General features: G+C 41.5%; 1 protein-coding gene across 5 annotated transcripts in view; it reads left to right on the top strand.

Annotated features, from left to right (window-relative positions):
* Positions 1 to 325: 325 nt before the first annotated feature.
* The window catches only part of HDAC4 (histone deacetylase 4), a 1546655-nt gene continuing 1532068 nt past the window's right edge, over positions 326 to 14912 (top strand). For 2 of the 5 annotated variants that reach the window (XM_085645137.1, XM_085645135.1), the window contains exon 1: positions 326 to 494. The gene's annotated coding sequence lies outside the window, so the exon portion shown is untranslated. Of the gene's footprint in view, positions 652 to 14912 lie in introns of all 5 variants that reach the window. The other 3 variants (XM_085645138.1, XM_085645136.1, XM_085645139.1) reach the window with 2 other exon arrangements.

The following is a 14912-nucleotide window of genomic DNA, read 5'->3' as shown; positions in this document are numbered from 1 at the left end:
GCTCTGACACCTCTGGGTAAAGTTAGCGCTATATAAAAATACATAAATAAAATCGCTTTCTACGACATAGTTGCTTTCATCATGACGTTTCCTGCTTTTCATTTAATTCTCTTGACGTCCACTGATAGAGTGGTATCCTGCCAAAGAGGTCTACAAGTAGTTCCAGATTCAGCCTTTTTACCCGCGACCCTCACACTTTTCTGATCAGGAGTTCTTACAATGGACTCAGATAGTGATACAGTCCAGCCCAACAATAAAGCCACGGTGCACGGGAGAAAGTTGTAGGCGGAGGGGCACGGGGGACGACGCACTCATGACGCAGTGTATAGACGGGGTGGCTCTCGTCAGCGGAAGTGTACTCAGTTCGACCGGTCCCGTTCACAATACAGGGGTTTGCAGCTGCCTCAGGCCCGGACGCCCACTAGGGACAGGCAGGGCCAGTCAGCGAAGAAGCAAGGAGCCCGTCAACGGGTGGAAGGCGGGACGTTCAGCAGGTAAATTCTGTGCCCAGAGGCAGTAAGGAAGGAACGTGGTGTGGTCGGCTGCGCGCCGTTCGGCAGTATGTTCGGCAGCTCCCTGCTCCACCAGTCTGGCAGGGCCGCGGGCGGGGCACTCCACGGGTGAGCTGATCAACAATATCCGTTTAAAATTGTAAGGACACCGCTTTAAGTCCGTCTGCCTTTAATTACTAAAAGCCACAGACGTAGGTTTCGCTTAAATCCAGATGAGCAATCTGTCGGTGTGTCCGTGGATATAAGCCCGTGGTCTACACCGCGGCTGGTCTCACGCACACCTCGCTGCAGTGGGAAGTCGCGACCTCCCATTCGCTCCCCCTCAGTGGCAGACCCACTCTGTCAGAGTCTGAAGTGATGTACTGGAGTTCTCCTTCGCTACAACATGATATGCTTACTCTGGGGCCAGACTACTCGGGGTAAAGGGGGCAGCTGACTTCATGTTACCAGTCACATCAGATTTCAGTATTGAGCTTTCCTTTTATAAATCATTATTTTAAAATTGTGTTCGTCCGCTTCAATTGAATTAACCAAGACTGCAACTTCCAGAGTGTACTTTTCTTAATACCCCAGTAGTGGGAAATGTTGTCCATGGTGAATTGAAGTCAATTGGCAACCTCCAATTGAGATGAGTAATTATGTCAAGTCTCCAGTCAGGCATTAACAGTATGATACTGGAGCCCTATCTAGAGTGTTTTTTTTGGTGCCCCACTCATTAATACCCTACTATACTTTTCACGTTGCGGAGTCGCGTGCATACAAGCATCTCAACAAGTTAACTATTTTACATTTACATTGTACTATTAACAGTAATCCTTTTTGCAAAGGCACATGCATAGTACTTTGCAGGTAAGTATATCTCAGAAGACTGGCCCACAGCCACCCCATGACCGTGGGCATATTTATCGTCATGCAATGATGAAACTCAAATTAAGAAGGAAAGAGATTGCGTTAAGAAGCCATGCATTTAAGTTATTATATGTTTCAAAAGTTGATCTCGGTGGTACGTTAAAGTCAAGTCATGCTGCATGAGATGGTGCGAGATTTGTGTGATGACGTTATGTTATTATTAGCACTCTTCTCAGCCTTCAAATTGCTTGAACGCTTTCTGAAAGCAACCAGTATAATTAGCAGTGCATGCATAAATGTGGAACGGACATTTTAGTCTTATGTTCACTTATTAGAGACACATTTCTTTAAGCAATACTTTATATTTAGTAAAGTGAAAAACCTTTTAAAATGAAAAGAATGGTCCATTGTTTATTACTTTTGAAATATGCTCTTTTTAACTCCCAAACGGCTGATAAAATGTAATCTTTACGTTTTTTAAAAAGATGTAGTAGTTTGGTGTAATAAGGTTATCAAATGATTTTGCTGCCCCAAGCAGTTGCTATTCTGGGCAAATATCTAGGCAAGCTAGCCTGGCTGATGAGGGGTGTTACCCCGAAAGCGGTTCCAGGATGCTTGTTTCCAGTCCAGGGAAGACATGGCTTCACAGTACGTGCTGGACTGTTACCATGAGGCACAGGGTCAAGACTGATTTGCATATAGCTGTGTCTGAACTGGGGTGGCAAAGTGAGCTAAAGCACAATGATGGATTCAACCCAGATCTGTGACTGGGGGTGAGTGTTTGAAAAGTTTCAGCACTACGTCCAGAATCTCCTTGTGTTTGCTAAATATCTCTGTGTGCCAGGTCATATTGGGACCGTTGTTTAGCATATTCTGGCATCTGGTAGAGTGTGCTCTGTTCCAGACAGGTGCCGGTAACATGACAAACACTTGTTTGTCCTGTGCTCTTCAGTGTTGTCAGAGTGCACTCGTTTCCAGAAAAACTTTAGTAACAATCTTTATCAACCTGCATTTTAGTCGACCAGTATAAAGGGATGTTTTCAATACAATTCGTGCAAGAATCGGATATCTTTGTTTCCGCTAATTTTTGCAGCTATTTGCAGTATTCTCACAGGGTATGCATGGAAATTGTGCTCTCTGATTCTAGGCTGTTGCTGACGCATTCTCTCTCAAGGCTGCAGGTGTTAACAATATCTCTCCCTCACCTACTCTAACATGTAGTCTTACAAGTCTTTCCTGCTAAAGGTAGCAATTCCAGCCCGACTCACTTACTCCAGCTCTATTGTGCATACCCCTAGTCTCTTTCCCCACTTCACAATGCAAGCTCCAATTTTTCTTTGTTCTATGCTGCACCCAAACACTTCCTTAGTTTGCTGTTGTGTCTCCATTCTTTTTCCGGACTCTCAACGGTACTCTCCATATTCTCTTACCTTAGCCATAGTATTCAAGATCTTTACTGTGTCCCCTATACAGGGTGCAGTCTTCCAGTTATCTTTCCTTAGTTCTAGGCTGTATCCTCACCAGCTCTATGCTGTAGCTCTTCACTTTATTTCCGCAGCCTATGCTTGAGTCATCCTTGCCGTTCCCTGTCATTTTTCAAGCTTTTGAAAAGACAAGTGTTTGTGGTCAAGTGCAGAAACAGCAAATCCTGTGTATCGCCCTTTAAGTCTGTACTAGTATGAGTAACTGGAGTAGAGGTAGTATGGTATGCTTTTACCGTTTATCTAAATTTCACCCTCCTGTGAACTAGAAAATCCTTGCTCTAATAACGCACCATTGCATATTCCTCAGTTTAACCTAAGTCTACCATGTCTCATCGGGCAATGAATGAATGGATATGGATGACATTAAGATAAGGGCATAGGAAGAATTATGATGAATAGTCCATTGGGACTCTTTTAAAGAGGTAACCATGGTGGAAATTAAATGTATAACAAAGTTCAACATGGACTTGCATACATCACTTAACGAGGGACTACATGTTTCAATTATAACAACCTCTCAAGAATTTGATTGGATTTATTTTCTTCTGTTTAATATTATAACATTATAAACTTTTTTGTTTTGTGACAGTAGTACAGACGACGCAGTGTGCTCAAGGTAAACAAAGTGACTTAGAAAAAAACACAGCTCTCGTTGATAATCAGCGGTTCCCATAATGTTTACAAATACCTGTTAACACGTAATAGGTATTTGTCTTAAGACACAGTCCTTACAAATCAAGGCATTCCCCGTCAACATTTGAACTCCCAGTTTAATAATCGGGTCTCATTAGGACAAGCCATCTGACTATTTTAAGCACCAATAAGTTTGCTCAGTATGCAGCCAAAGTCATTCAAGAATTAATAGTCCATACCCTACTTACTGGGGTTCAATTGAAAGGAATTTTAGTCCGCTATCCATGATATCTACTTTGTTGTTTATTGTGGCTCAAATATCTCAAATAAACGGTTCATTCTCTCAATTTGGAGCCAGGATGCACTTCATCCATTTACCACCGAGTCTCGTCAAATGCCGGCTTTGCTTTTGTCTGGGAAGAATAGGTTGCGGGTTGAGCAGAGAATGGCAGTATCATGGTGATCTGTGCGACTGCGCTTGGTTCCAGTAGCTGGTTTGGAACATGTTTTGCTGTTGGTTGATTTGCCATGGGTGAGCTAAAGGTAGTGATGGCGCCTTCTAGTACGAGTGCGAGTGCAGGGTGAAAGGAGCGTTGCTGGGTTGTTTGATGTTTCTGGTATCTTTTAGATGAGCAGAGCACTTAAGATCTTCCCATCTCTTCTCTGCCAGAGGCTGCGATTTAGGGTCCCTGGGATTACTGTTTCTCGGATAATATGGAGTAACTCTTTGGTAGGCTCTGTCTCTCTAGGATTCCGTTTTTGCAGTGGGATTTCTTAATCATTTGTCATCCCCTTTGAACCCATTTTGGTAGATTTTCTGTCTTAAAATGCGAATTATGCTCTCTTCTGTTTTTTCTGGGTCAGTCACTTAAAATTCAGTGATCAAGGTCAGGGAGCCGCTGTCCTGCGTTTGTGGGTTTTGCTTAGGACGATTTACTAGTACTGAAATCAGGAAGTCCCAAAGTAATCTAAGGGTAACGTTTACTAAGTTGCATTTGGTTAAGACATACTAGAAAACAGAGTGTACGGTGAAATCTGCTTTATTACAGACACGTAGTTTGGTTAAAACCCAGATGCTGTACTTTCAATCAGTGCTGAGACCTGTTCAGCCGCCTTCAATATGAAAATTGAATACACCTATGTCGAGAGCTCTTTAAGCTGTTGTTCGTACAGTGGTAGCTTCTATAGTTTGTTTGTGTCATAGCCTCTGCTTTAGCAGTTGAAGTGAAATCCAGTAGTTTTGGCAAATAAAGTTAAAAGTGCTTGCCGGTTCCCTGTTTTTCGTGTGTATGACACTTTCGACAATAGTTGTAATTACCCTGCCTTGCTTTTCGACCTGCTTGTTCTCCAGGGTGTTTTTGGGGGATCAAGGATGTGTCATGGTATGGCATTTGTCTCAGTCTGAAAATCAGAAGCGAGTTAGTCCCTGCATACAGAATTGGGTTGTCTGCTTGATATGCCAAAGAGACACCTTTTATTTAAAAGAGCTCTCACTCGTCAAACAGTTGTTTGGTGACTTGCTTTGTCACAGAGCCCCACTCTGATACTCGGATATCGGGGGCATGCTGCGCAGCTTAAATATATGGGAGCATGATTACGGGAGTAACGGACAGGGATAGAGGGTATCACCAAGGAAAGGAGTGGCTCTGTGATGATGCATGTCACAAGAACCTTTTTAAATAAAAGGAATGCCGTTGGCGTATCAAGCAGACGGCCTAATTTTGTAGGTAGAGACTTAGTCTCTTTTGGTTCTCTTCTGGAAGGTCGAGTATAGATCGTTAGGCGTATCCCCCATATAGACAGTGTACCCCTTAAACCCTCTCGCACCCTTCTTATGATTAAAGTATATGGCATTTGTCTCAACAGCATGTCTTCCTAAATTTAAGCAATCAAACTTTTTTTTTATTTTTTGTGTTTTTGTCCTCTTTTTAGGGAGTCTTTGCTGCTGACCTTGCTGTGAATAATGTAGGGGTGGGCGAAGAATTCCGCTGCTCCAGTGGAATTTGTGGAGTTTTGCCTACTCCGCGCGTGCTAGACCACCTCCCGTCGATTTCAAAACATGGGCGGTTGCGACAGGTTACTACCGCTTGCATTGAGAAAGTTGCTGCTCGTGCTTAGGTAACTGGCACTCACGTTGAGGAAGCTGCCGCTTGAGTAGAAAATCTACAAGGGCGTCGGAAAGAAGCAGCGCCCTCTTTTACTCTGTGTGATGCTGTTCGTACTGATTTTACAGCGCAGGAGAAACTTTTGGCGCTAAAAATCAGCGCGACCTACCGTACTCTGCCACCTGCAGAACTCCACTTAGCGCAGCATAGTTTATTCGGCACTTCGCGTAGTTCCACGTAGTGTGACTCTGCGAACTGCGCTCACGCCTAGAGTAATGTTCCCATTGCTTGTGTCCGATTGCTCTGATGTTATTTGCTTTAGGGCCTGTGTGGTTCTTGGTCCCATCTACAGCAGGCTGATGGGACTGTGCCACCATTCAGTTGTTGAAAGGAGCATGCCTAATAGAAAGACACAGTGAGGAGCGTGTCTCTAGGAAGAAATCTGACACCTAAGACGAATGACTTTAAGGAAGTGGATTAGTGCAGCATGGTGAGGCTTTGGGTTAACAGTGGGTTTTAGCTAGGTAGGAGTCAGGATGTGGCAAATTAAGATGCAGGGTGGTCAGGAGTAAAGGTGAAATGTGATTTGTTTATTTTTTTAGGATAAAAGTCTCCGGTTACAGGAAATTTGGTATGAAGGAAGCCCCAACGGTAGCAGCATCCTTACTGCCCAGCCCATGCACTCCACCTGACATTCACTCATTCAGGCATGCACCAGCATTCTAATTACACCACACTCAAACTGGCTGAGCAGCAGGGGACAATAACTGAGGAGTGCATGCTTGGCATAGGGAAGAAAATACCACGCATGGCAACTACAACCCTGTGGTTTTGTTGTGTATGTCCATGAATACACTGCATGTAGCAATCTGCTGAGTTCAACAAACTGAAAGGTGTTTTGTGCACGAAAAATAGACTTGAATGTAATTTCCATGGCTTATTTGAACTATATAGCCTATGTCAATAAGCCTAAACTTTTCGGGTGGGGAAAAAAATAACAACCATCACCGTTTGGCTGTAGTTACAATCAAATCCAACAGGAAGCGAATAGAAAACATTTCAGGAACAGTAACTGGGTGTAACCTGTGTTGATCTCAGAATGTATAGTGAGGGTATTTTTTTTTATCCCAAAGGATCAGAAATTGACTTCGAGGGTTTCCATTGTGAAAGACTGCAGATGCAAACATCACTTTCACTTCTGGCTACAGCATTTGATGAACGATGCAGAGAGGGACTGTTAAATACTGTGGCCCTTTCTTGTAAAGCAAATAGTGTCAATTCTACTTCTTGAGAAGCTTTGTTTTAAAATGTTTATTTGCAGTATTTTTTTTGGATTAAAACTTTAAGCAACCAGCGAGAGAGAGTTTACCTTTTAAACGTTTTCTTGGTATAAGATGGAAACTAAATGATGATTTTACACTGTTATATTTCGGTGCCCACATTTTAGAATTTAGTCGTCGAGTAGCACAATGTTTCAGAGCATTCATAAAGATCATTCTGGAGATTTTGAGGCACCATAGATCATTGTGTCCCCTCACTTTGTTTTCCAGCGTAATATAATTACTAGACGATATCCTTAGCAAGCATTACTCAGTGTTACATGTTTTTTTCTTTAATTCATATGTGCTGGAAGACTTGTTGAACACTAGGATGGATCTTGTCCCCTGCCTGAGTATTAAAGATTGTGAGTGGTTTTATGTAAGGAATCAATAGTGCTTGTCTTGACTCGTTAACCTGTATTAACCAGGTAGTTGGCATTACTAAAAGCCCTATTTTTTCAGGTTTATTTAGAACTACTTGGGTAGTAAGCGCTGGTGCCCCGCAATTAAGAACAAATTGTCAAAACTCCGTAAGTGTAGTCTACTCATTAACAGTAAGGCGTCACAATATATTGCCATATAGGTAACCAGAATTGTCCCCCTTAGTGAATAGGTGAAGTTGCTAATAAGTTCCTGTATTTTTCAGATCATTCTCATGTGGCCCTGTGTGAGCTTGTAATCATTCACAAGTGATGTTTTTAGGTCTCGCCTGACCCAGCGCATGCGCTGGTCTGGCGAGACTTATTGAGAGGACTCCAAAAAGTGCTACCAGGCCAGCCTAGAGGTACAGTGCATGTGCGTGGGCGCGCGCGCCGCGCTTTACCGTGATTATTTTCACTTTTGCGGCCGCTTTGATGTTTGATCGTGATCGCGATCACTTTTACTTTCACGGCCACTTTGCATAGCCAATAGGTCTCGCTTTTGGGACCTTTATAAGTATTTAGGTATGCAACTGTTGCATGGCTAAACACTTATAAGGTCCCAAAGGCGAGACCTATTGGCTATGCCAATGCTTGTTTTAGGTCGGGCCTAGAGACTGCTTTGCCAGACTAATGTTAAGTATGTAAGATGCTTTTATTACCGTTCGAGTGTGCGGAGGAGCTCGAGTGGTTCTTGATTCTCCTCCCCTGCCTCAGCAGTGATAATAAATTGCATATTACAGTCTGCGCATCTGAATTTATGGTGCATGCCATCGTTTTTTTTCATGCATATTTCATTTTAATGAAAGCTGTTTAAACAAAACCAGGATGATTATCATGTTAAGTAAAATAAAATCACATTAAAGATGCATCTGACAATTTGAGCAATTTTCTCATGTAAAGCAGTTGTTACATGTGATCTGTGAGGCAGTGAAGTGTTTTTCACTTGTCAGTTTCTCTCTACTGTGCTAATAAACTGGAATTTGGTCATTGCACTTTAATAATAAATGTATGATTTCATGACGGGACCGGAGGCTAGCATTATGCATTACTTTTCATTGCCCTGCTCTTTGCAGCATTTCAAAGTAATACATCACAAACTCAAAAATTCCAGAACATAGAATGTCCATAACACATATAAACCCTAACACAGCAGCCATCTTCCTCTTTTTATTGCTGCTCCTTCGAAGATAAGAACTGTTTAGTTATATTTCATGTTGTAATATAAAAAATAATGTAAAATTTAAAATCATTTAAATGTTTAAACAAGATACATTATGTAGAATATAAATGGATGAGAAGTTTATTTTTATGAGGAATGTGATTTGTAGCGGTATGAGTGCATTTTTATTTGTAGATTAAGACCCAATTTATGGGTCGGTGGTTTAGAATTTAGCTGGGTAGACATTTTTAAATCGTAGTTGTTTCTTTTAAAGTATTACATAGATATTAGGGAAAAGTGTATGGATTTACCGTTGCACTGCGAGCAGTTTAAATCATCTGGCTCGCGGTGAAGAAGGATTCCGATGCGTGTGTGAGCGCGAGGATTCTTCAGATAGCCGTGAGCTGTAAATCATCAGACTCGCGGCAAGGAAGGATTCCGTTGCGCGAGAATTCTTTTGTTGGCAGCAGGGCGAGTGTGCGCATTAGATTTGGAGAATAAACAAGATATTTTGAACTAGATGAAGCTCTGTATTGCGTCTACACGCTCGTTACGTGTAGGCGCAGGAGAGCCATTTTAGAGTTGTTGTGTAGTGTTTTTCCGTTTTTTGACAGCCAGCTGATTTATGTCAGTTCATTTGTTACGTAGAAGAAGAATTCAGAAAACAAGTTATTTGTTAGGATGAGTGAAAATATAATTAAAATGATAAAAATAGGAGGTTAGGTCACAAGATTAATAAGTTTAATATATAAACATGGAAATTTCAGAGAGCACGCAGACCTCAAATGAAGGGGAATTAAGGAAAATTGTTTAAGAAGAAATGAGAACTTCTATGAAAGAAGTTTTAGAGAGTGTGCTAAAGAAGAAAAGGAGAGCAGTAGAATGTTCAGAGGAAGAATATTGGTCAACAGAGGAAGGAGAAGGTAGTGAGGTAAGAAGTTGTGGTAAAAGGGCTAGGAAAGAAAAGAATATTGAAATAGGAGTTAGATTTTTGAAAAAGGATATTGGTGAGTCGAGCGCCACAAAAGGGGAAGGTGTCCGTCGCGGCGCAAAAGAGGGTGTCCTATGCGGCACAAAGAGGCGAAAATAATGAGGAAGAATTCCTGAATGAGGATTATGAAGAGGAAGCGGATGAGTTTGTGCTAGATGATTATTTGGATGACGAATGGGAATTTAGATATTGAGAAGGAAGGTAATCAAAAGGGAAGTATTAAGGATTCTCAGGGTGAGGATAAGTTTAGTCCGGAAAGGATTCGTCATCCTAGGAGCACAGAATGGTGGCCATTACCACATGTGGCAAACTTTTTTAAACATCGGATCAGAAGGCCACTTGAGAGAGAGGAAAGAGCCGTTCTGAAGGCTGAATGTTCGCATCCAGTGGTGGATGGAAAGGCATGCATGACTTCGGACCTTGACCCAGATTTGATTAGTCATCTATTTAAAATGGGAAGGGACCCAAGAAAAGGTTTAGAAAGGGCACTAAAACAGTGCCAAGACCGTTTATTAATGTGGTGGGTCCTTTAGCACGCATATTAGATATGGTGGAAGAAGCAAAGATGAAGTCAATCCAGAGAGATAACGAGCTTTTGAGAGGCTGGGCCCAAAGAGCAGTTTGCTTTTTGGGTAATGCCAGTTCACCTTTGTCAACAGAAAGAAGAAAGGCTATTCTAATGAGAATAAGTCCAAAATTAGGTGACTTTGCGAGAAAAGAACCGACAGAAGATACTAGAGGTTATTTGTTTGGTGAAGGGAGTAGGAAAATATGTGAATACCTTCACTAGTTTAGATAGAGCTCCAACTTCTCTGAGAAGAGTTTTCGGAAGAGGAGTTTTTGAGAGGGATGGGGCAAGAGCCTGTTTCCCTGGCCGTTCATTCAGCAGGGATCAATACCAATCTCAAGGCAGAGCTGCTTTCAGAGGATTTCAGGCTGCAACCGGATTTTATCCTCAGAGAGGAAGAATTGGAAGAGCGCGTGGAAGGGGATGTGCACAGTCCATGCAAGGAGTCACAGGCAAGTATGAGGATCATTACTGGTTCTTTCCCCTGCGAGGTAGGGGGAAGTTTAAAATGGTTTATGAGAAATTGGGAATTAATAACAAGAGACAATTGGATAATTCAGACAGGTCAGGGTTATGTAATAGATTTCGAGGAAGAGCCATTTCAGATGAAGGAACCAATAGAGCTATTTTTTTAGAAGGAATTGCAGGTCGTAGTTGCAAAAGAGATGAGAGAGATGTTAAAGGGTGCGATACAAAAAATCTCAGATGAGGATCGAGGATTTGTAAGTACTGTTTTCTCGGTAAAGAAAAGGATGGAGACCTGTGATAAATTTAAGAGATTTGAATCAGTTTGTTGTGTACAGACATTTCAAGATGGAAGGGATCCATCTGTTAAGGGACATTCTTCAGGAGAACGACTGGTTGGTGAAGCTGGATCTAAAGGATGCATGCTTCACTATTCTGGTTGCAGAAGAGAGTTGGAAAAATCTGCAGTTCGGGTGGATGGGGGAGCTATTTCAGTTTTGTGCGCTCCCATTTGGTCTGGCATCGGCACCTTGGTGCTTTACCAAAATGTTGAGGCCTGTTGCAAAGTATTTGAGAGAGAGAGAGGTGTACGTTTAGTGATGTATTTGGACGACTTTTTGATCATGTCTCAAAGTCAGGAAGTTTTGAAGGAGCAGTTGTTGTTAACAATGGATCTTTTGGAGAGTCTGGGTTTCATAGTGAACAGGGAAAAGTCAGTTTTGGAACAGAGTCAATGTTTGGAGTTCTTGGGTTTTATGGTAGATACAGTAAAAAAGACTTTGAGTCTACCAGACAAAAAAGTAGTGAATATAAAATCAGAAGGGAAGGGTTTATTAAGAAAGGAGAGAGTGTCCCTGAGGAGTGTAGCAAGAGTGATTGGACTTTTTTTCTTCATCATTTCAAGCTGTTTTTCCAGGCCCGCTTCATTACAGGGCATTGCAGAGGATGAAGGTATTTCATCTAAGGAAAGGTTTGTGGTATGGAAATCTGGTATCTTTAACGTCAGAAGCGCGGGAGGAACTGCTTTGGTGGCTAGAGAATTTGGAAGCATGGAATGGAAGAGGGATTTTTGGAATATGTCCAGATTTTGTGTTGGAGACAGACACGAGTCTTCTCGGATGGGGTGCATGTTTAAAGGATCAGGAGACAGGAGGAAGGTGGAAGGTCCTCTTTGGAGGAGAGGAAAGACCATATAAATGGATTGGAGATGAGAGCTGGGCTTTATGCCTTGAGGAGTTTGGAAAGAAATTAAGGAATTACAATGTTTTGTTAAAGATGGACAATGTTTCTGCTGTTCGTTATATAAACAAGTTGGGAGGAAGCAGATCGAAGAATTTGACTCAGCTGGCAGAGAAGATTTGGACTTTTTGTTTGGAACAGAAAATAGGTTTGAAGGCGGAGTACTTTCCAGGATTGAAAAATGTTGTAGCGGATTGGAATTTGAGATATTTAAGAGATTTCAGCCATTGGAAGCTGAATTTTGAAATATTTCAGGAGAATTTGTCGGATTTGGGGTCTATTGGAGGTGGACTTGTTTGCGTCAAGGCTGATGTTTCAACTAGAAAGATTTTACAATTGGAGACCGGATCCATTAGCAGAGGAGGTGGATGCGTTTCAGCAGGATTGGAGCAAGGTGAAAGGGTATGCATTTCCTCCTTTTGCAATGATACAGAGGGCTTTGTTGGTGGTGAGGAGACCGAAATGTCAGTTAGTTATTGTGACACCTTTTTGGGCAGGTCAAGCTTGGATGCCAGGATTGTTAGAGATGGCAGTGGAGGAACCTTTTCTGGTTCCGGAAACAGAGTATGTTTTTATAGGGGAAGAAGAGGTTTTTCATCCTTTGGTCATGCAAGGGGCATTGACCTTTCTTGTTTGGAAGATTTCAGAGGAGGAATCCAGTTCAAAGGCCTTTCGGAGCAGGCTAAGGAGTTGCTCAATGAATCTTGGACTCCAGGGACAAGAAAGAGGTATGTTAGAGCTTGGAAGAAATGGGTTGGTTGGTGCTTGGAACTGGGTTTGGATCCTGTGGAGGCATCTGCCATAGAACTGTCAAATGTTTTATCTTTTTTATTTGAGAAAGGTTAGAATTACAGAACTATCAATTGTTATAGGTCAGCAGTGGCCGCAGGTCATAGTTTAGTGGATAACTGTTCTGTAGGTAGGAATACGTTGGTCTGTAGGGTCATGAAAGGTATCAAATTGAGAAGGCCTCCAAAACCAAAGTATAATTATTTTTGGGATGTGAAGAAATTGCTTCAAATGTTTGAGAGTTGACCTATGAATAAATATTTTAATTTAAAACAACTGTCAGGTAAGTTGGCATCCTTGTTGTGCCTCATTTCTTTTAGAAGAGTCTCGGATGTACGAGCTTTAGATGTTATTAATAGATGTTATAATCCAGATGGAGTTTTATTCAGGATTAATAGAAGAACAAAGTGTGTGTCTTCATCTATTTTTTATTTTATCCTAAATTTGAAGATCATCCTAAATTGTGTATGGTTAGATGTTTAAAAGAGTATGAGAACAGGTTGAGTGAGTTTAGGAGGCATGGTGACGAGCAGCTTGTGATCTCGTATGTGAAACAATTTAGACCGGTTACTTCAGCTTCAATTGCAAAATGGGTGAGAGATTGTATGCTTGAAGCAGGTGTGGATATGAATGATTTTGGGGCGCATTCATTACAAGAGGTGCGATGTCGAGTAAGGTTTTTTTATCAGGTGGTCGTTTGGAGGAAATTTTACATGCAGCAGATTGGTCAAATGCAGATGTTTTGCGCGATTTTATTTGAAACCAATAGATCATGTTTCGTCTGTGGTTGTTGCACAGCTTTGAACATGCATAATCTAGCCTCCGGTCCTTTCATGAAATGTAGATTCTCCAAATTAGGTGTAGAGAGAATCTGGATTTCATAAAGCACACGGAGGCTAGCATTATCCCTCCCTCCCTCGCAGGTAAGCGTATGGAGGAGGGAGTGGATATAAAAAAAAAAAATAAGGGAAAACATTTTGAGTTTGTATTCTTTGAAGGTTAAAGAATAAAAAACATAATTTGTTTGTTTTTGCTGTTTCAGAAAACCAGTAGAGTTTGGAGTGAGGATTCAGTTTTTCAGTTGGAGAAAAGAAGTTAACGAGTTTGGAGTCAAGTGCAACATAAGAGGAAGATGGCTGCAGTGTTAGGGTTAATATATGTTATGGACATTCTATGTTCTGGAATTTTTGAGTTTGTGATGTATTACTTTGAAATGCTGCAAGGATCAGGGCAATAAAAACTAATGCATAATGCTAGCCTCCGTGTCCTTTATAAAATTCAGATTCTCTCTACACCTAACTTGGAGAATCTGCATTGTCTTTATTAGTGCAATTGTTTTAAATCAGAGGCCCTTATTGTTTTAAACTAATAACGCTGGACTACTGCAAGACCACCGTCCAGATATCATGACACCAAATAAAAAAAGCAAGCTTTGTGAGTAAAGCCCTAGCTTTCTGCCAAATTTGTTGTAATTCCATTCAACAGTTTTTTTTCTGCTCATTGCTAAACGCTGGTTTCTCCCTTACTATTACACCTAGTGAGAGGCAGTGTATGAGCTTTTCAGTAAGTGACGTAAGCAGGAGATGTGCTTGTCAGTGAAGATGGTGTCGGTGAGGGATTGTTTGTGTTGGGACTTCTTGTGTGTCAGCGCGGGTCTTGAATTCATATTTGTGGCAAGGAGTCTGTCATTGTGTAGGTCTTAATGTATGTCTGTAAGAGTGGTCAAACTGAGAGTGTCTTTTTAGACTTGCTAAAGGTCTATAAGTGCCTGTGAAGGTCTTCTATATAAGTTGTAGCGATTGTTTTTTATATTGCAGCATTAAGATTTGTATGTGTGAGTGAGGATCTTTCTGACGTTGACTGTAAAATGAGGTGTCGGTGAGAGGTTACTGTGTGCTTGTCAGTAAGAAATTGTGTATGTACATAGCTATAGATGTGTGTGCTTGTGAGGACTTTTATTTGTGGCTTATGAATGTGTCTGTGAGGGCTTGCTTGTACATGTAAGTAACGGTGGTTAGACGTATGTGCTTTTCAGGCGCGGTTGTGTATGTCACTTTGTATGGTGACGATGAGGGACTTCATATTTGCGTGGATATGAAGTGCAACATATGTATGACTATATCAGCAAAGCTGGGCATAGGCGAGAGTCTATAAGTGTCTGAAACTAGAGGTGCTGTCAGTGAAGTGCTGATTATTCGTGTGTTTGTGAGTAGGATATTTATGAGAGGGATATGTATTTGCATTAGAGACTGTTTTGTGCATTTCTTTAAAAAAGTTGTCCGAGACATTTTGTCAAAGTGCATGTCAGTGAGAGGGCTGTGTAACCATGTCAGTAAAGGTGTCGTCCATGTGTGTGCGCATGCACATTCTAGTGAGG

This window comes from Triturus cristatus, chromosome 3_1 (genome assembly GCF_964204655.1).
Source record: "Triturus cristatus chromosome 3_1, aTriCri1.1, whole genome shotgun sequence".
Lineage (NCBI taxonomy): Eukaryota > Metazoa > Chordata > Amphibia > Caudata > Salamandridae > Triturus > Triturus cristatus.
Note: the sequence above shows the minus strand (reverse complement) of the source record. Positions and strands in the feature narration are given on the sequence as shown.